The sequence below is a fragment of the Schistocerca nitens genome, chromosome 6 (genome assembly GCF_023898315.1).
Source record: "Schistocerca nitens isolate TAMUIC-IGC-003100 chromosome 6, iqSchNite1.1, whole genome shotgun sequence".
In the NCBI taxonomy this organism is placed as follows: Eukaryota; Metazoa; Arthropoda; class Insecta; order Orthoptera; family Acrididae; genus Schistocerca; species Schistocerca nitens.
In genome coordinates, this window is record NC_064619.1 from 695,053,956 (window position 1) to 695,076,324 (window position 22,369).

The following is a 22,369-nucleotide window of genomic DNA, read 5'->3' on the forward strand; positions in this document are numbered from 1 at the left end:
TTTAGGACATAAACGCAAACTCCACCTGACACTCGATTATAGTCACCAAGGTTCCTGTAATATCCCTTATAGCCGTGGAGGGTCCACACTGCCGGGAACCAGGTTTCCTGGAGGGCAATGCAGATAGCAGGTGTAAAGCTTAACAGTTGCCGTTGTTCTGCCAGATGGTGGAAAAAACCGCCACAATTCCACTGGAGGATGACATCATCATGAGACTGGGAAGGCATGGAACATTCAACAGGCAGTTCACATCTCAGGGTCACCTGCTGCCACCTACTTATTGCCTGAGCAGTCTATATTCATTGTGTCTGAGGGTCTGGCAAGATCTAGGTCCTCAGCGGACACCAGAATCTCCATCCCATCCTGAGACGCAGAGCTTGTGGGTAGTGGTGGTGTGGGTGACACCACAATTTCCTTGGTCATAGGGGTCTTCTTTCTGGATTTCTCTCGCTGCTCCTTGGGTTTCCCTCATTGGGAGGACTTCACTGGCTCAGTCTCCAGGACTGAGGATGAGTGTGAAGCCCTACGAACAGCTGCTTTTGAGCTCTTCAGCCACTGGCGGGTGTCTTCTTTCCCACTAGCGGAAAGCTGGGGAGGGAGTGACCCAAGGGATCCTTCTTAGCGAGAGAAGCCAATGAAGATTTACACTTCTCTGGCTTAGAAGTGGGGATGGGTGTCTCCGATGGTTGGTGGGGTGTTGCTCCCGAAGTAGGTGGTGCAGGACCAACAGGGAGGGAAATGCCCCCACCATCAAGAGGGCAGGTGTAGTCTTCCTGCTCTGAGAGGTGGCTGGGGTTGGCGGAGCTGGTGGTGCCAGAACTGTTGCAGTGGCGGCATAAGACAATGTCATATGTTCAGGATGTAGGCGGTCAAATTTTCTGTTAGGCTCAAGTGTAGGTCAGTCGGTCCAGGGTCTTGAACTCCATGATTTTCCTTTCTTTCTGGAGAATCCTGCAATCTGGCGAGCAAGGCGAATGGTGCTCTCCGCAGTTGACAAAGATGGGAGCTGGGGCACGTGGAGTATTGGGATGTGATGAGTGTCCGCGATCTCTACATGTGACACTGGAAGTACAGTGGGGAAGACATATGGCCAAACTTCCAGCACTTAAAGCACCACATCAGGGGAGGGATACAGGGTTTTACATCACAGTGGTAGACCATCACCTTGATCTTCTCGGGCAATTTATTACCCTCGAAGGCCAAGATGAAGCCACTGGTGGCAACCTTATTATCCCTCGGACCCCGGTGGACATGCTGGTCGAAATGTACACCTTACTGCTCTAAATTGGCGCGCAGCTCATCATCAGACTGCAAAAGAAGGTCCCTGTGAAATATGATACCCTGGACCACATTTAAGCTCGTATGGGGCATGATAGTTACAGAAACATCCCCCAACTTGTAACAAGCGAGTAAAGCCCGTGTCTGGGCAGAGGATGCTGTTTTGTCAAGACTGACCCAGATCTCATTTCGGACAATCCCTCCACCTCCCTAAACTTGTCCTCTGAATGTTCAACAAAAAACTGAGGCGTCATTGTCAAGAAAGATTCCCCATCAGCTTTCGAACATACAAGGTATCAGGGCGAATAAGATCCACTGCCATCCTTAGCCTGACGTTCCTCCCATGGTGTGGGCAGGGAGGGGAACAATTTGGGATCGTACTTCTGTGCGTTAAATTGAGCTCGTGAACAGAGATTGCTGGTGGTTCACCACCAGCAAGAGATGATGGACTATGCTTCATTGCGTGTCATCTGCCCTGATGCCACCCACTCCGACCAGGGGCCCTCCCCAGCTGCAGCAAAGGCCATCCTGCCTGATGGCCATTGCTGAGAGTCCCAATGCCCCAGGGGGATGGGCATCTACCCCTTGGCATACGTGGGGAGTTAACGGCGCATGCATCAGCAGAGCGATCCCTGTGAGGTCAGGGGGCTACAACCAACAGGGTACATGGCGGCCCCACCACAAAAGGACTGGCTACCATGCTGGATATCAGGTGCAAAGAAGTCCATGGTCATCGTCGACACAGATAGCGACACTGCATAGGGCATGGTGGAAAACGCACCCAGGAAGGTGTCCTCGCCCAGGAGATGGAGAATGAGCCTTATTCTGTTCATTCACACATGTTCTGGTGCCCACCACAATGAACCACTCTTACCCTGTCTTTACAATTGGAGAAGGGTGTCCTGGATATCATGGACTGTCTTATCTGCTGGGAACATTTGCTGGGCAGTCTGCAGAGACCAAGTGAATTGGAGCAGATCAGGAATTTCAGACTCTTATCATATCACATCTGATCCGCAGCTTCCAGAATCGCATAGAGTTCAACATTAAATACATTGAACTTACTGGGTAGACACGAGATTTTGAGAACATGGTCAGGAGAAACACTAGAATAACCTGTGGCATCCTCCTGTTTGCGCCCATCAGGGTATACTAGGTTAAAATCAAGTTCCTCATTCAAAAATGGCAAAAAATTTGTTCATAAACACAAATCTTGATAGATCAATTTGTTGCAATCCTATGGCCTAAAATTATGCTGGTCTTCATAAACAATCAGAACAGTGTTTTGCTCCAACCATGCCTCTGTATGTTTGTCAGAGACTCACTTAGACCTGTCAAGTGCTGTTTGGCTTGTGTACTGAACGGTTTTGTTCTCGTGGGCAATTTCTGTATATCTGTTCCACATTTGCATGGATGTTAGCCACTGCTAACAAAAATGACTGGACCTTCAATGCTTGTTTAGCCATATACCTTGAGCAATTGGGTAATGGCTGCTCACTTTATGAAGTCCAGGATTTTCAGGTACATTGGTCAAGATGACCAATAGACCATGCAACCATAATATAACCGAGAACACAAAAAGCTCTTATACAATTGCAACAAGCAAGATCTGACTGCACCCCAGTTCTTCCCATTCAAATGCTTCCCAGTAACAAAAGCTTTGAGAGCTCTTGTTTTTAATTCTCTTAGATGCAGGAACCAAGACAGTTTTATACAAAATAAGAGGCACAGGAACTTCAACCAGTTTGTGTCTGTTAACAGGAACGGCAAACAGGATGATAACATACTACCGCCTTATGGGACATATTTCTCCTACTCAAGCTAGTCTGATAGGACTTTCCCAAATTGATATCTGAAATAGTGCTGTAACTGGGAAGGCTGTAAAAAGATGAGCACTCGTCTCCAGAAACACCACTGATGTAACTGTGAGAGAAAGTTGTAAGTGTAAGCTTTCTCATGGCCAAAAGAAGACTCCTTTGAGATGTTGCTCATCTAGGACAAGATGTACAGTTGCCTTCAGCGGGGACAGTTACCAATGGTAGCATGACAATTCCAGAAGCCACTACAGGAGAGACTCAGTAGTTACTTGGCCCTGAGAACCCAGACATGACAACTGTTCACCAAATGCTCCAAGCTCTTTCTCACAGATCCTGTGAAGGCAATACTATGTCAAATTTGCCACATGTGGTTGAACATGACATGAAAGGGTCTCTCTTGCATTTCTTTTAAGATGCTGCACACCTAATAATGCACCATCTTGTATACAGATGGTATGTCTTGTGCCACGGGCGATGCTGAATCCAACTTTTACATTGAGAAGAGGCAGTTGCCAAGTTCCTTATTGTTAGAAAGAATGTTCCAAATGCCCCTCACAATAAAAATGATGATGAAAGCCTGGATTCACACTAGTGGTAATGATCAATTCTGTAAAATGCTTTACCACTGCCTGGACTACATCTCCTGAGCCTATTGCTGATTACACCAGTAAACAGACACTTTCAATCTCAGCCAGAATTCCCCTTGATGGTCTCCCATACTAACGATGACATCATAGAACAATTTCTAGAGCTAAGGAATTCCTGCCATTATCTCTTTTTGCTTTCTTTACTTTGGCACTTAGCTGATTGAAAGGTTTTCTGCGCCTTCCGTTCAGGCACTGCTCAATCTACAAGGTATAACCAGACCAGGAAGCAGTCAGCAGAATGTAAATCTCGTACGATATCCCAGCAAGCAGTGTTGGTAAGGGCTGGAGAGCATGTGGAGAAATTGATGTTGTGTAACAACCCAATAGCACTGATGAAGTGCATGCCCTGCTCCATGTTCATGAAACATATTTCTGTTTCTATAAGGCTTAGTCCTGAGGAAACATGATGGCAAAACCCCAAAGTACATTGTGTGCATTAAAGTTTATACAAAGGAAAATTGGTTGGAAGATCTGTACGACAAGGTTGTCGAGAGTGTGGGTACCTAGTATGTCACTAGATGGCAGACACTCGAAATGTATCAACATATTTTTACAGCACATGCAGTATCGCAGCTATGAAATGTAAGATACCGTGCATTATTCGAATAATTAGATAACACAAAAGGAAAATATTTGCAGATAAAGGGATTGTTTCTCCCTGCAAATAAAAATAATTATTTGTTATTTATCATTTGGAACTTTACAATGAAATATACCACAGCCTTTTCTTTGGTTACTACTCAAACAGAACAGTGTCCATATGATCCATGTTTGTTCCTTTGCCTCAGCACAGTTTCTGTTTGATACAAATTTTAATAATGAATGTATTTTGGTGCTTCAGTGAGTTAATTAAAAAAGAAGTGAGTTAGTTCCAGACTACACAAACAAAGGTCTGAGGTCGGACCCCAACTGGTCCTAGGATTTTTTCTGTCACTCATTGTTCCTTTCACCTCTAACAATGGGAGGAAGAGGAGAAGTCACTGCACCAATATTTCTGAGTACACATTAAACTACAGGTCCTCTACAATGGGCTCATAAGTTGGTTCAAATGTCAGAGGAAGGCAAAGGCATACAACTTCCAATAAACCAATGCACTGCAGTGCTCAGACCAGTCTTCGGTTCAGCAAAGCTTTATAGAGAGAAATGTAACTCATAGGTATATGGCCTTAGCAGTTAAACCACCAAAACGATCCAATTCAGCTGACTCTGCACTTGCCAGCACCTCCTCCTTTGTCTCCCCCTAAGCACTCTGCATAATTACACAAAGATGAGAATGCAGTTCATGTTTGTACTGCTAGAAAATTAGTGAACATAGCAAGGCCTCTGTGGCTGGTACCAACATGAAAAGATATTGAAGTCTCTCAAATGGTATTAGCTGAAGTGAATCACAAGTTCACAAAAAAAATATAATTCTTTGTGGAATGATGCTAGACATTCAAAGCCATTATAAATAATGTGTTCTAGGATCAACTTTGAGTTAGCTTTGCATTACAAAACGGAATATTTTTGATGTGACATGTCTTTGCACTTACATAGAACTTTGGGATTGAAAACTTTTGTAAGAGACAATGAGTTTGAACACATAAAAGAGCTTATAATATTGCAGCATGCCAGCAATTTACCACTGAGGAACTGTCAACAGATGTTTTGAAAACTTTTTTTGCCTTTCTACACCAAATGGTAATCATTAAACTATTGCACCAGTTACTATTGCAGCGGGCTTAGACACAATTTAAAAATCCAACAGTTAGCCTGTATTGCTGTTCATAATGAAGGGAGGCTTACAGTTATATACAGATTTATAACAGACAAAGAAATTCTAAAGACAATGGAGGACTAGTTTCACTTCAAAATGTGATACAATAACGAGACTTCTCTCTCTCTCTCTCTCTCTCTCTCTCTCTCTCTCTCTCTCTCTCTCCCCCCCCCCCTTAAAAGTCTTATTCATTACCCTGAAACAATGACAATTTTCAAGAAAAACACACTGCTTACCTCTATGCATAAAACATATTTTTTTTAAATATGCTATAATGGAAAATCTCCCAAAATCAAATAAACTTTCTGAAGATATCTGGAAAAAAATGTTGTTCTGAAGACAAAGCAACAGATAGTACATGTGTTTTATAAGTGACAAAGAGCAATCAATGTCTTTGGCATTCGTATTCATCTGTTATTTGTAACCCCTTTTATTCGCAGTTGACAAATAGTTTTACTTGCAAAAATGAATGATCAAATAACTATTTTTATTTGTTGTTGACGTGAATAATAATTGTTATCCTTATTCATTACTTGTCATTTGAATAAATTCTGCCCAACTGGGACGTGTAGGAAGACAGGTGAGGAATGATAACCATCATTAACAAATATGATGACATATCACCACTGGGGGCCAAAGCACACAATAATCCTGGGCTCTTGGGTTCTGTGTGAACTGCTGTGGCCTGTTGTGGGGTTGTGAACAACTGAGGGCTACGGCGGGACAAAGGCTCTCCGTCGTTTCTAGGTTCCCGGTTTAAATAAACAATATTATATTGGTCACATAATCATTCATCCTTATTGGTTTCGGAATTCTTGACTATCTTCTGACTGTTTGACTTAGCTGTGAGGATGCAGAATTTTTATTTGCATTTGAGTCTTCCGATCTCCTTTGATTGGGTAATATATGTCTTATTCTCATCAGTAATAGGCTTAGAATGAACTATTTCCGATTCATCTCGATTAATTTCAGAAATAATGCCTGGCTCCTGAGACTTTGTACACACTATTATATCATCATTCTTCTGAACAGTATTTTCTTTAAATATTAAATCTATCATCTTTACTCATTGTTTGGGTTGGAATAGCTGTTATGCCTCACTCTGTTCACAATATCCTACATGTATGCATTCTATGTTGTTCTTATCCCATTTATGCCTGCTTGCTTAAATAGGTAGATGAAAGAAGGTCTTGCGCCAAATATTCTTAAATGCTGAATGTTTGATTTTTTTTTCCGGTGAATGCTTTTTCTGGTTTCACGTCTTTTAAAGATTTTGAAGCTGATCTATTAATGAAGTAAATATCTGTAGATACAGCCCCGTCCTCCCTTACCTCAGTATGCTTTTAGCAAGCCAGCATCAAATAATAAGCATCTGCCTTTTTATACCGATGTCCTGTTATACTTTTCTGTTACTCTTCCCATAATAATAAGCATCTGCCTTATTCTACCAATGTCCTGTTATACTTTTTTGTTACTCCTTCCCATTGTCTGTGTACAAGACACTAATCACACTAATGTTTTCATCGTCCACTAGCTTCTTGAAATTTCCAATCGTTTCTGGTACTTGAATTTCATCAGTGTATACAAAAAGATCTTCCTTAAATAATCATATAACAGAGCCAAGAAATATCTAGCACCTCCAACTGATCTTGTGTCCATCAATCTGCACAAGTAAGAATGTTTTATAAATTATAGAGCACAGCAATCAGTGTCCTTTTTTGCAAGTTTTATTTGGCAAATCCAGATTTCGGATAGTGCCTAGCCATTATGAATGCACTATTTCATAGTCTCAATTCATGTAAGTTCCTTGTTGTTCGGGTGTCAGTCACAGTCCATGGAATACTCAAAGTAGTATTCAAAGAACTGTGACTGACGCTCGAACAACAGGGAACTACGTGCACTGAGACCATAAAGTAGCGCAGTGATAATGGCTAGACACTAGCCGAAATCTGGCTTTGCCAAATAAAACCTGCAAAAAAGAATGACTCATTGCTGTGCTCTATAATTTATAAATCAGATGTCACCGAGTGCACCCACAATCCTAATGGAAGGTAACCTGAAGTCAGAATGTATTATTTGAAGGATACCATTTGCTCTGACTGACAATGTTGGAAAAGTAATTTTGTCTTTTTACCTTCCAAGCACCTAACATGTACAGAATCAATAGCTCCCCCACAATTAATGCTATAGGTCACACCTACTGCAAAGCTTCCATTCTGTCAGGGCTTAAATAACCTAATCTCCAATGCCCAACATTTGTGTCACTTAATACAGGTTTGGCTTTAACTAAACAATTATCCCGGTTGTTCCAACTTCAGCACGCCATTATCAAGCATCGAAGTCACAAATAGAGTCTTTTGCTTATCATAAATGTGACAACCTCATTTATCAAAGGTGATTGAATGTCCCTTTCCCACTATCTTACTTACAAAAAGTATATTCGTAATCAACTATAGCGCATAAAGAACATACATTACTTTGAAGAATTGCAGGTTCCCCACCAACTGTACATATTAATTTATTTTCTATTGTTTTCCATTGTAGCAACCATCCTCACAGTCCTTCGGTTATCATCTTAATGATAGTTCTGTTTAATCATAGTGAAGACAATTCTGTGCAGATATTTAAATTATGGCCTACTGAATGTGGTTCTGTAAACATTTTGTGACTGTTAGTATTCACTTTATACAAACAAAAGCTGAACTGCACATCTATCTAATATACAGATTTTTTTTTTTTCCTTCCTGTGAAAATTGTCACAATGACAAACTGGTAGAAAATAAATAATAAATTTGCACAGCTGATGACAAAAATGCAATTCTTCAAATTCCTGACAGTTATACTGAGTCTCCTCATCACACTGTTAGTAACAAATGTTACTTTCTTTTTTCCTACCACATCAGTGTGTGTGTGTGTGTGTGTGTGTGTGTGTGTGTGTGTGTGTGTGTGTGTGTGTGTGTGTCTCCATTTCCTTCAACAGGTAAATTCTCATTATTTGCCACTATGACTTGTAAAGTTGGCATTGATCCACATGAATTCCTCTCAAATGGGAGTTCAGACATATGCTGAAGCACCAGTCAATAGTCTGGTCATCACTTATGTCTTTACCTGCTGTAGTAAAGAATGTCTTGTACTCTGATGTCCCTTTCAATAGACTGTTACTTCCCTTGGTTTTGCTGCAACAGTTTCTTGCAATATGACCATGCTTATTGCAATTATAGCATGTCAGCCCCTTGGAGCAATCATGCACAAAGTTTTTGTTGTCCTTCTTGTTCATTTTAAGGGCTGTGTCACAAAGAATAGAGCGCCAATTTTTTTTCGTACATCACTTCTTACATTAATTTAGTGATGATGATGAGTTGGGTTGAGGAGGCACTGGATATCACGCTCATTACTGCCTTGACGAAAAATCAACATGAAGTCTCACGGGTGGGGACGAAGGCTGTCCCCACACGCACAGCAGTTTATAACGTACTGAAGTCTGCCACCCTTTCCCACCAGTTTAGGGATGAGGTCTGATAGTTCACAAAATTTCACCACTCTGTTAACACTGGTGTCGGTATCTGCAAGGACGGTGGGCAGATATCCAGCGAGATCAAGGACTGCCCTATTATCAGTATACAGGACACACATAGCCATAATATGCTGAACTGAAAGCAGCACGCCACAAGTTTCACAGAAAGGTGGATCCTCCCCCCGGAGGAGGAAGCGATGTGTGAAGGGGCTATGTCTGATGTGCATTCTGGTGAGAAAAACCCCTTTCCAGCGGCGAGGCTGACACGAAGTCCACCAAGCTTTTGTGGTCGGTTTGAGTGACCTCAGTTTGTTGTCAGACACCTGCAACCATTCAGTCTCCCACTGACGCATGATGCATCTGTCAGAAAATGAGATAATGGCATGCAATGGGATGGGACATTGATGAGCAGCACCATCCCAACATGCCTCCTTGGCAGCTTTATCAGCCATGTCGTTACCCTGTATCCCAACATGGCCAGGTACCCAGCAAAAGATCACCTCCTTGCCATGGCATTAGAGCTGCTGGAAGCAGTCATGGATGAGCTGAATCAGCAGGTCTACTGGATACATTTGGTGAAGCGCTTGCAGTGCACTAACAGAGTCGGAACAGACAAGAAAACTCGTGATGTCGATGAACCCTCTCCAGTGCCATTAGAATGCCATATAACTACGCATCATAATTTGTAAATTGTTCTGGAAGACGCACTTTAAAAACCCTTTCAGGGAAAACCACAGAACAACCAAGAGCATTCCCCTACTGGGATCCATCTGTATAAATAACGATAAAACTATGGTACATACTTAAAATAGACGAAAACAAAGTTGTAAAAACCATATCTGGAGTACAATTTTTCAGGTACTGCGTCAAGCTTAAAATCACTTTGGGCATCTGAAGACACCAAGGCGGCAGTGCGTTCCAGCTCTGGGTGTGAATTTTCATGCCCAAGAGATCCCGATCCTTGAGGCAGGCCGTAGCAAGTACACCAAATGGCTGGGTCGCGTGGGGCCGATTCCTGAATAGACTTTCAAAGACGGGGTGATCACTGAACTAAATGCCACAACTGGGGTGACGCTGAGATTTTCAGCACCTGTCGAGCCAAAAGGATACGTCAACAAACTCAGAGTGGTGGTTCACCAGCCTCTACACACAGACTCTGGACTGGGCTGGTCCGAAAGGCTCCATTCGATATCTGAATGCCCGCATGGTGGACAGCATCTAACATCCGCAGGTAGGAAGGACGAGCCGATCCATAGACCACGTTGACATAGTCTAAGCGTGATCGAACAAATGCCCTATAAAACTGTAGGAGGCGGGACCTGTCAGCTCCCCATGTTTTTCTGCCAAGGTATTTCAAAACGTTCAACAACCGGAAGCCCTTTGTTCGTAGGTCTTTCAGCTGTGGAGGCCATGTTAATTTTGAGTCAAATAATAAACCCTAAAAGTGCACTGTCTCTTGAGAAAGTAAAATACGGACCCCCATTGTAAGCTGTGATTGGTTAAAACTCTGACAAGCACGATTAAAATTGACACACACAGTCCTCTCAGGTGAGAACCGAAAACAAGTTGTCTGGGCCCAGGATCCCAGCCTCCTAATGGTCAGCTGTATCTGCCTCGTCATCGTCATAAGATCAGAGGAAGAGTAGAAGATAGCAAAGTCATCCACAAACACAGAGCACTTGACAGGGATCCTGACTGCAGAGAAAATGCCATTGATAGCGATGGCAAATAATGTAACACTGAGGACACTGCCCTTGGGCACACCATTCTCCTGAACATAGCAATCAGATATGACATCGCCAATGCGATAATGAAAATGCCTGTCCTCGAGAAAGGATTGGATCAGAAGTGGCAGGCGTCCATGTAGTTCCCATCCATGAAGTTGGAGAGAGATGTTGTATCTCCAAATAGTGTCATATGCTTTTGCGAGGTCAAAAGACACACAAACTAAATGGTTTCATCATAAGAAGGACTCCTGTATCGCCGTCTCCATCAGAATTAAGTTGTCAAGAGTGGAACGGTAGTGCCTGAAACCACAATGGGAGCCGCTCAGGTATCCTCGGGATTCGAGCAGCCAGACAAGGCAGCAGTTGACCACGCATTCAAGAGTCTTACCCATACAACTAGTAAGGGTGACACTCCAATAACTGTTAGGGGCACTCCGGTCCTTACCTGGTTTCCAGAATGGAATTAAGATTGCCTCCTTCCAAGTCGTGGGGTACTGTCCATCAAACCAAATCTGATTGAAACAAGAGAGGAGCTGACCTTTTGCTTCAGGGCACAGATGACGAAGCACGGTATAATGGATCTCATCAGGTCCTGGAGCAGTGTCTTTGGCTGCAGATAAAGCTCACTCCAGTTCCCACATGGAGAATGGAAGGTTGTAGAATACTTCATTACGTGAGAAAAAATTGAGATTCCTCATCTCTGCAATCCTTAGACTTAGTAAGAGTAAAGAAGAGTTCAGAAAAAATATGAGCCATCTTTTCTGGCGTGTCCACCAAGACCCCATTATTTGACAAGGCCGTAAGGGGATGGGGACATCCCTTGCCTGAAATACGTCTTATTGATTCCCAAACGTATGTCTTATTGATGCCCAAACGTGCGCCACGGAAGTGGACTGATTAATGGAAGTCGTGAACTCCCTCCAGGAAGCCCTCTTCCGTTCTTTGATCACTCGCCTTGCATGTGCTCTTGCAGACCTGAAGACATGAAGACTGTCTGTAGTTGGACACCATTTCAAGATCCAAAGACCTGTCCATCTGGCCCTGATTGCCAATCGACAGTCGTCATTCCATCACGGTACAGGCCGTCGTCCGAGGTGGTTACTAGACCTGGGGATGGACTCTGCGGCAGCCCTTTGGATCTCTTGAGTGATATGGGCCACTGCCTCTTGTGCACAATCCTTTCGCTCAAAAATAGCCTGTCGACTGTACTGTAACCAATTTGCCCTTTGTATCATCCACCTGTGTGGTTTCCTGCTGGTCACTATCCTAGGCAGAAGACGAATCCACACTGGGAAGTAGTCACTAGAATGTAAATCTGGAGCCACTTCCCACTGAACTGAATCTGCAATAGCTGAGGAACAAAAGCAAAGATCAACAGCTGAAAAAGACCCTGTAGCTGTGAAAAAGTGAGTCATCTGACCCGCGTTCAGAAGGCAGATATCCTCATAATGGACGAGTCGCTCAATCAGCCTACCCCTGGAGCAAGTAGTAGCCGAGCCCCACAGCACATTGTGGGCATTGAAGTCTCCCACAAGAAGGAATGGGTGCGGGAGTGCCTGGAAGAGGTCTGCCAGTGTGTCCGCATCCAAAGTGTCATGGGGGGGCAGGTACAAAGAACACACTGTGATACTAAACGGTGAGAAAACTTCCATAGCAATTGCTTGGATGGTCGTGGCAAGGGGGACAGCAGAGGAGTGGTATCTGTCATCAAGAAAAATAGCCACTCCACCTTTAGCCCTGCCTACAGAAGTATCGTCTTTCCCATATATGTGCTAGCCCCGCAATGTAGGTGTGTCTGTGATTTTAAAATGCGTTTCTTGTAAGCAGATGCAGAATAGTTTATCCTGGACCAGCAGCTGCAATTCTTCCAAATTTGAGTGATATCCATTCAGATTCCACTGCAACACAGAAGTCCCTATGGAAGCCATTGGTTAGCGATGATGGTTCTTTCCTTTCTTCCTTGTAGGCGGTGATTTACCGGGGTGGTCAGGGGGAACGTTAGCCAGTTCCGCGTTCTCTAGTTCTTCCGATTGGAAGTCCATATCTTCAAGAGCATAGTCGCCATTAGAAAGGGAAAGCGCTCATCTATCTGAAGGCTTACCTACCGCTTTCTTGGACTTAGAACTACTTGTGGAAGAACGTTTTTCTTTACTGACAAGAGGAGGAGGCTGCCTGGGTTGCTGGGATGGCTTAGGTGGCTTCTGAAGTTGTGGAGTGGTATGTGGCTTAGGTGGTAAGTCTACTGCTGATGGCTTCCAAGTGACATCAGTTGCAAGTGGAGCGTTTCCCCCACAGGTACAGGAGAAGTGCATGTGCTCGTACTTGAATCTGTGGTCTGAGTGTGTGTGAAGGCATCACACTTGGCTATTGGTGTTTTAAGGGCTGATGCAAAAGAAGTTACAAAAGCTGGTGGTTGCATGGCTTTGTAAGCCTTTTTAGCTTCACCATAGGGTATGCGACTCTGTACTTTCAACTCTTGAATTGTCTTTTCCTGGTTGTAAACTCCACTCTTTCTGCTCCACACTGGGTGATCCACAGAGCAGTTAACACATTTCGGAGGAAGTGTACAAGATGTCCCTGACTCGTGAGTGGAGCCTCCACAATTGCCACATGTAGCCTTCCCATTACATCCCATACTGGTATGGCCAAACCTTTGACATTTCTAGCAGCGCATGGGGTTAGGAACAAACAGGCGAACCTTAAGGCGGATATAGCCGGCAAGGATATATTCCAGTAATTTGAGAGTACTAAACATTATAATAAACGTTGCCGATTTTTCCAATTTGCCACTGACTCTCCTCATACAATTCTGCACCTCTTTGACGCCCACATTCTTCCACTCTTCACGCAACTCCGCAGGGTCCATCTCCATTATATCGGAGCAGGTAACCACGCCCTTACTATAGTTAAGGGTGTTATGCAATTCAGCCTCGATTGGGTAGTCACCTAAGGCTTTACATCCCAGCAGCTTAGATATTTGGGTGGAATTAGCAGTTTCCACCAAAAGCGTTCCAATATGTAGTAGTTTGACACTTTTCAGAGACCCACCAATACCCTCCAATGCCTTGTTAATATAGAAAGGGGATATCTTCTCAAAGCTTCCCCCGTTTCGCTTGATTACAATAAAAGTGTTACGGCACACTAATGCCCTGTTACTATTATTCGGAGACTTCTTTTCAGGAGGACTGACCAACCAAGCTCTCTTTGAGGAGTGGGTGTAGGTGTTGCCTGACAGTACACCCATCCCGTCAGGGGTAGTAGTTTCACGAGACAGTTCCACAAGGATCCTACGAGACGCTAGGGAAACTACCATCGACCCAGGCAGAGCCCTGCATGCCTGATTCAACTGGGGTGTGGCAGGTGCCCCAGAGGTTGCTCGCTAAAGGCTGTTTCACCTCAACAGCCATTCACCTCCTCAGCACGTAGCACACCTTGAGGTTGAGGTGTTTTTTTTTTTGAGGTGGGTACCTTCCTCACAGTCCAGGCGGTGAAGCCAAGAACCCCATTCCCCGAAACACAACATTCCACCGCTGCGCTGCACGGTGGTCACTGAAGTATGACAAGGGCTTGTAACGGTGACAGAGGACTGGTGGGGCTTACCAGTCCCCAGTTCAGGAACCCTGGGGTCGTCAAGCCCGTACTCAGCAAATGAATGCTGAGCCCCTGAGGGGTACAATAATTTAGTTTTAATAGAGTTTCCAATTACTGGTAGTCTCTCAGCTCGTAATCATTGGTTTGTAGTCGTCCAATAATCCTGACAATAAAATGCATCCTACCCTCTCATGTTTACTTCAAAATTCAAAGTATTTAATTTATTACAAATGGAAATTATTTTGAATATTTATTCTCATGTACAGTTCTCCAGTCAATTTGTGAGGAGTGTAGTCAACAAACCAATTTTCCTGTAAAGCCCTCAGTCTTCATATACACTACCTGTTTTAATCCGTTCCAGGTGTCTTTGGAAGTGGTTTTTTTTTTTTTTTTTTTTTATTTATTTATTTTGGTTTTAGGGCGCAAAACTGCTACGGTCAGTAGCGCCCGGTCCGCGACTGAGGAAAGAATAAAAACTGAAAACAGCAAAAATGGGAACAAAACTCAAAAAATTGGACACGAAAAGCAGAAACAAGGCTTAAAAGTCCACTACAGATAGGGGTTGATGGTCCCCGATAAAACTTCAAATGACTGACGTCATTTCACTGTCACTAATAAACTGGAGAACGCGGTCGGCTGAGCGCGTGTCATCTGCTAAAATCGACGATAGATCAGGCGATAGCTGTAGACGGGAGCGTAACGGATTAAAATAGGGGCATTCAATTAAAAGGTGTCTTACCGTCCACAGCTGAGAGCAGTGGGGACAGAGTGGGGGAGGATCGCCGCTTAAAAGATGCCGATGGCTAAAACGACAGTGCCCTATCCGGAGTCTAGCTAAAATTACCTCCTCCCGACGACGCGTTCGGGAGGAAGAGGTCCAAGCGCAAGGAAGGGCTTTCACTTCCCGCAATTTATTGCGGGGAAGTGTTGACCAATGCGCATGCCATAAATGAGCAACTTTACGACATAAACCGCTCCGTAGATCGGGGAAGGGAAGCGACTGAATAGCTGGCCGAGGAAGAGAAACTGCAGCCTTGGCTGCTATATCAGCCGCCTCATTCCCACAGATACCAGCGTGTCCCGGGAGCCAGAGGAACGCCACCGAGACGCCCCCCAGGTGGAGCAAGCGCAGACAGTCCTGAATCCGGTGGACCAGAGGGTGCACAGGGTAAAGAGCTTGGAGACTGAGGAGAGAGCTGAGAGAATCTGAGCAGATTACGTACTGTATCCGCTGATGGCGGCGGATGTAGTGGACAGCCTGGAGAACAGCGAAAAGCTCCGCAGTATAAACAGAACACTGGTCGGGAAGCCGAAAGTGATTTGGGGCGTCGCCAACAATATAGGCACTCCCTACACCCAACGATGTTTTCGAGCCGTCGGTGTAAATAAAGGTGGCGTCTGTCATCTGTGCACATAGAGCAGCAAATGCCCGACGATAAACATGTGTGGGCGTACCATCCTTGGGAAATTGACAAAGATCACGGAGCAGACAGATCTGGGGACGAAGCCAAGGCGGTGCTGTACCCCAAGTTGTCAAGAAGGTTTTAGGAAAGCGGAAGGAAAGAGAATGGAGCAGTTGACGGAAGCGGACTCCCGGGGGTAGTAGGGAGGAGGAGCGGCCTGCATACCCTACATCAAAGGAGGCGTCGAAAAAAGGGTCGTGGGCTGGATTAGCAGGCATGGAAGACAGATGGCTAGCATAACGGCTCAGAAGGACCGCTCGCCGATTGGACAGCGGAGGTTCAGCAGTCTCAGCATAAAGACTTTCCACAGGGCTAGTGTAAAAAGCTCCAGACGCTAAACGTAATCCACGGTGGTGGATAGAGTCGAGACGCCGAAGAATAGACGGCCGAGCAGAGGAGTAGACGATGCTTCCATAGTCCAATTTCGAGCGCACTAAGGCGCGATAGAGGCGGAGAAGGACCACTCGGTCCGCTCCCCAGGAGGTACCATTCAGGACACGGAGGGCGTTGAGCGTTCGCAGACAGCGAGCCGAAAGATAGGAAACGTGGGAGGACCAGCACAGTTTTCTGTCAAACATAAGACCCAAGAATTTAGTGACGTCTGAAAACGGAAGGTTGACAGGACCTAGATGTAAGGAGGGCGGAAGAAACTCCTTACGTCGCCAAAAATTAATACAAACGGTCTTACTGGGAGAAAGACGGAAGCCGGTTTCGAGGCTCCAAGAGTGGAGGCGATCGAGACATCCTTGAAGACGTCGTTCAAGAAGGCTGGTCCGTTGAGAGCTGTAGTAGATCGCAAAATCGTCCACAAAGAGGGAGCCCGAGACGTCAGGAAGGAGACAATCCATAATTGGATTTATAGCGATGGCAAACAGTACAACACTCAGCACGGAGCCCTGGGGTACCCCGTTTTCTTGAGAGAAAGTACGGGAGAGAGTAGTGTTCACCCGCACCCTAAATGTTCGCTCTGCCATAAATTCGCGAAGAAAAAAGGGCAGCCGGCCTCGAAAGCCCCAAGAGAACAGTGTGCGGAGGATGCCTGTCCTCCAACAGGTATCGTATGCTCTCTCCAGATCAAAAAATATTGCTACTGTTTGGCGTTTCTGGAGAAAATTGTTCATGATATAAGTGGAGAGAGCAACAAGATGGTCAACTGCAGAGCGATGCTTTCGGAATCCGCATTGGGCAGGTGTTAAAAGACTGCGGGATTCCAGCCACCAAGCTAAACGGTAATTCACCATACGCTCCAAAATCTTACAGACACTACTCGTGAGAGAAATGGGGCGATAACTAGAGGGGAGATGTTTGTCCTTTCCAGGTTTCGGAATGGGAACGACGATAGCTTCCCGCCATCGTCTGGGAAAGGTACTGTCGGTCCAAATTCGATTATAAAGGCGAAGGAGGTAACGCAGACTATGGGTTGATAAATGCAGCAACATTTGGACATGGATATCATCCGATCCAGGGGCGGAGGAGCGAGAAGAAGAGAGGGCATGTTGGAGTTCCCGCATGGAGAAAACAGTATTGTAGCTTTCGCGATTTTGAGAGGAGAAAGCAAGAGGTCGCACTTCCGCTGCACGTTTCTTCGGGAGAAACGCTGGCGGGTAATTTGAAGAGCTCGAAATCTCAGCAAAGTGCTGACCCAATGAGTTAGAAATTGCGACGGGGTCCACTAAGGTATCATGCGCGACAGTGAGCCCAGAGACCGGGGAGAAACTAGGCGCGCCTGAGAACCGTCGAAGCCGACTCCAAACTTCCGAGGAGGGAGTGAAGGTGTTAAAGGAGCTAATAAAGAATTGCCAGCTTGCCTTCTTGCTATCGCGGATGACGCGACGGCATCGCGCACGGAGTTGCTTATAGCGGATACAGTTTGCTAAAGTAGGATGGTGACGGAAAATGCGAAGAGCACGTCGCCGCTCACGGATTGCGTCACGGCATGCCTCGTTCCACCAAGGAACTGGGGGGCGCCGGGGCGATTCGGAGGTGCGTGGTATTGAACGTTCCGCAGCTGTAAGAATAACGTCGGTAATATGTGTGACCTCATCGTCGACGCTGGGAAAGCGACGGTCATCGAATGTCGCTAGAGACGAAAAAAGTATCCAATCGGCTTGGGCAAACTTCCAGCGTCGCGGGCGCATATATGGCAGTTGAGGCTGCAGCCTAAGGACACATGGAAAGTGGTCACTCGAGTGTGTATCATCAAGGGTGAACCATTCGAAGCGCCGAGCAAGCGGAACAGTACCGATCGCAAGGTCCAAATGAGATAAATTTGTCGTGGAGGCAGACAAAAACGTGGGGACCCCAGTGTTGAGGCAAACTAGATCCGCTTGGTGGAAGACGTCTAGCAATAGGGAGCCACGTGGACAAGGATGTGGAGATCCCCAAAGCGGGTGGTGGGCATTGAAGTCCCCAACCAGCAAATAGGGGGGTGGAAGCTGACCAAGAAGATGCAGGAGATCAGCTCGTGCCATTGGTGTGGACGATGGAATGTATACAGTACAAAGAGAGAACGTGTATCCAGAAAGGGAAAGACGGACGGCGACAGCTTGGAAGGAACTGTCTAAGGGGATTGGATGATAATGGAGAGTATCATGGAGAAGAATCATGAGTCCTCCATGGGCTGGAGTGCCTTCCACAGAGGGGAGGTCATATCGGACAGACTGAAAATGAGGGAGAACAAAGCGGTCATTAGGACGCAGCTTTGTTTCCTGAAGACAGAAGATGACCGGCGAGTAGGATCGTAAGAGGATCGACAATTCATCCCGATTGGCTCGAATGCCGCGGATATTCCAGTGGATAATGGACATAGGGTGAACAGAAAATGGAGGAATGTGACCAAGGGTGCTGTCAACTCAACGACTGCTCAGAGTTTGCGACCGACAGCATGGAATGGCATTCGGCCGAAGGCAGAACATCCTGATCCATAGGTTGGTCAGGAGCAGCTCCTGCCACCAGCGATCGGCCGGTTGACCGGCCACCAGCAGTGCGCCTCGGCGACACAGAAGACGGCCGAGGGCGATTTCCGCCAGGTGGCGCTGTGGATGGGACACGCCTTGGCGGAGAAGGAGAGGAACTGGGTTTCTTTGTAGCCTTCTTGGAAGTATGAGGTTTAGAGGAAGGAGGAACCGATGGTGGTGAAGGTGCCGTACGTAAAAACTCTTCACGAGTATGCTCTTTCTTCGAAGACTTGGTGTCTGACTTTTGGGCTCGAGATTTAGCAGAACCCGACGATGGGTGAGCCAAAGAGTGGGCAGGCGAAAGTGGTGAAGTTGAACGGGCGATCTTTGCGCTGGCCGATCGGACGACCGTGGCACTAAAGGTGAGGTCGCAAGTCTGCGTGGCCGCCTCCTTTGTTGGCCGAGGAGAAGCAAGGACAGTGCTGTATTTGCCTGTCTGAGGCACGGTGGGCTGTCGACTGGCGAATAATTTCCGAGCAGCAAAGGTCGACACCTTTTCCTTTACTCTTATTTCCTGGATGAGCTTTTCGTCCTTAAAAACTTGGCAATCTCTAGAGGAAGCAGCGTGGTCACCCATACAGTTGATGCAGCGAGGGGATGGAGGTGGACAAGCACCCTCATGGGCATCCCTGCCACACGTAACACATTTGGCCGGATTAGAACAGGACTGGCTGGTGTGATTGAATCGCTGGCACCGATAGCAACGCGTAGGGTTTGGGACGTAAGGACGAACGGAAATTATCTCATAGCCTGCTTTGATTTTCGATGGGAGTTGCACTTTGTCAAATGTCAAAAAGACAGTGCGGGTTGGAATGATCTTCGTGTCAACCCTTTTCATAACCCTATGAACAGCCGTTACGCCCTGGTCTGACAGGTAGTGCTGAATTTCTTCGTCAGACAGTCCATCGAGGGAGCGTGTATAAACAACTCCACGCGAGGAATTTAAGGTACGGTGCGGTTCCACCCGGACAGGGAAAGTGTGTAGTAGTGAGGTACGCAGCAATTTTTGTGCCTGGAGGGCACTGTGTGTTTCTAACAACAGGGTGCCATTCCGTAATCTGGAACAAGACTTTACAGGACCTGCAATTGCGTCGACACCTTTCTGAATTATGAAAGGGTTGACTGTGGAGAAGTCGTGACCTTCGTCAGACCGAGAAACAACAAGGAACTGTGGCAACGATGGAAGAACTGACTGTGGTTGAGACTCAGTGAACTTACGTTTGTGAGCAGACATAGTGGAAGATGAGGAAACCATTGCGGAAGAATCCCCCATGATTACCGGCGTCTCCGATGGCGCGCTCCTCCCTTGTGGGGGCCCTCTCTGAGGGCACTCCCGCCTTAGGTGATTGTTCACACCTCAGGTCACACCTCCCGACAAACGGACGGAGGGACCAATCGGCACTTTCGGAAGGTATCAGCTCGGGTAATCACCCCTCCCTGGGCCTGGCCGTTACCAGGGGGTACGTACGTGTCCTACCTGTCTACCCGGGGCGGGGAATTACGCGTTACCCCGTCACCGGCTACGCATGGAAGTGCGTGGGTCGGCCTTCAGACACGCACAGGGAGGAAGAAAGAGAAAGGGAAAGGAAAGAAGAGGTCTCAAACGCCGCAGCGGAGAAAAGGGTAGAGAGAAGAGGTAAGGAAAAGAGAGGGACAAAGGAAGGACGAAGACTTACAAGTAAGGAAGGCGAAGAATGTGGTACATTTACAAGCGTCCGTCTCCGGACGTAGGCACAAACCATTCCCCCAGAGGGGGAGAAAAGGAAGGAAAGAGCCAGAGGTGAGGGGGGGGGGGGGGCGAAGATGGGGGATGGGGAAGGATGCGGAAAGGGAAGGTATGCAGCCCGGAATGGAAGGAAGGCCACATCAGCTCGGGGTCCCGTGCTCGCTACGCACGTATCCACAAAAGAGTTGTGGATCCCCTGGGGGGTGGAAGTGGTTGTGTTCTGCAGGTGCATGTAAATTGCTGAATCAAATGCAATTATTAGTTTGGCTCTAGCATTGCTCAATTCCAACTTATCTGTTGCTTGGTTTGGTTTGGTTTGGGGGAAGAGACCAAACTGCGAGGTCATCGGTCTCATTGGATCAGGGAAGGATGGGGAAGGAAGTCGGCCGTGCCCTTTCAAAGGAACCATCCCGGCCATCGCCTGGAGCGATTTAGGGAAATCACGGAAAACCTAAATCAGGATGGCCGTATGCGGGATTGAACCGTCGTCCTCCCGAATGCAAGTCCAGTGTGCTAACCACTGCGCCACTTCGCTCAGTTTATCTGTTGTTTCACTCAAGGTACATTCCTATGGCTTTTCTATGTTGAGGATACGTTTTCATTGCAAATTGCCTCTTATTATAGTTGCCTCTTCCTGGCATGTTTTCTATGAGCAGGAATGAATTTAATGCCATAATTACATCTTCAAACAGATTGCTTATCTTAGTTATTTTCCGTTTTGTAAATTTTAACAAACTGCATTTACTGGGTGGTCTGGGGAGCCTGGGCCCATAATCTATTGTTTTTAGCTTTAGTATTCAGGAAAGTGATTAAGCAAAGCAATCATGGTTGGAGGTAGTACACTTGAAATATTTTGTTATACTAATGCACACACATACCAACAAAAATAAAGAACATACATGGAAATGCACAGCAAAAGAACAAATGTATTAACAGAGATTGTTGCCATTTTGGGTCAACAAAAGTGTCCAATTCGACCCATATGCTTTGACCTGTGACGTAATAGTGTTGTGACATATGATGTCACTACAGCATGGAGGTTTCGAGTTGGCTATGTTTGCAGATGTGTTATATTTGATGATGCCCTCTGATGGAGGATGTAGACGTGCTGAGTTTAAGGTGTGGTACTGGGTTCATTGGAGTTTTTGTTATCATCGTGCTAACGTGGTTTTGAGTTTAGATAGTTGGTGCGACAATGGTGGTTTGTGGAACTGTTTTTAGTCAGTTATTAGAGTTATTTTTTGTTTTTGTTTTATTTTTTGTTTATGTGTATGGCATTTTTGTTAGGTCTGATTAGTTTGTTATGCAGAAAGAAGCTTTTTTTTATTGCTTTTCTTGCTAGGTATGGGTACGATAGTAAAGTTCATGAGTGTATCACCATGTTTTGAGATGGGTGATGATACGATGTCTGTCATATAGTTTCTGCACATTTTTGGTACTTCTGATGTTTTGTGTGTCATACATTTATGGTAGGCTGGTTTTGTTTTAATTGATGTAGTGATATGGGGTATTTGGGTTTCTGAGTTGCTGATTTTGGTTCCACTTTTCGGAGTTGTAGCTGTTGGTTTTTTGGTATCAATAGCTCTATGTAGGTCAAGGTAAATGTCCAGTTCCCCTTTCTGGGGTAGCAGGTGTTTGTTTTCGACATCGTTATCTGTGGTTGAGCTATATAAGGGAAATGTCCGATACCTGTAGTTTTACTAGTGTAATTCAATACCTGTAATTCAATTTTTTAAATACTATTTTGAGATGATGCAGTGTTTTTTTTTTTTATTATTAGATATTTAGCTTATCCCCACCCTTAACACCCAACTTTCCATGGTTGTCCCGTTACTTTCATTTTATTTTTTGAGTGAGACATTACTATGTCATTTTATTTGTGTTGGTGTTCAT

At 45.6% G+C, this 22,369-nt stretch overlaps 1 protein-coding gene across 1 annotated transcript in view; it reads right to left on the reverse strand.

Annotated features, from left to right (window-relative positions):
* LOC126263099 (CCR4-NOT transcription complex subunit 11) overlaps positions 1 to 22,369 on the reverse strand; it is a 107,359-nt gene that overhangs the window by 83,067 nt on the left and 1,923 nt on the right. The window lies entirely within an intron of this gene.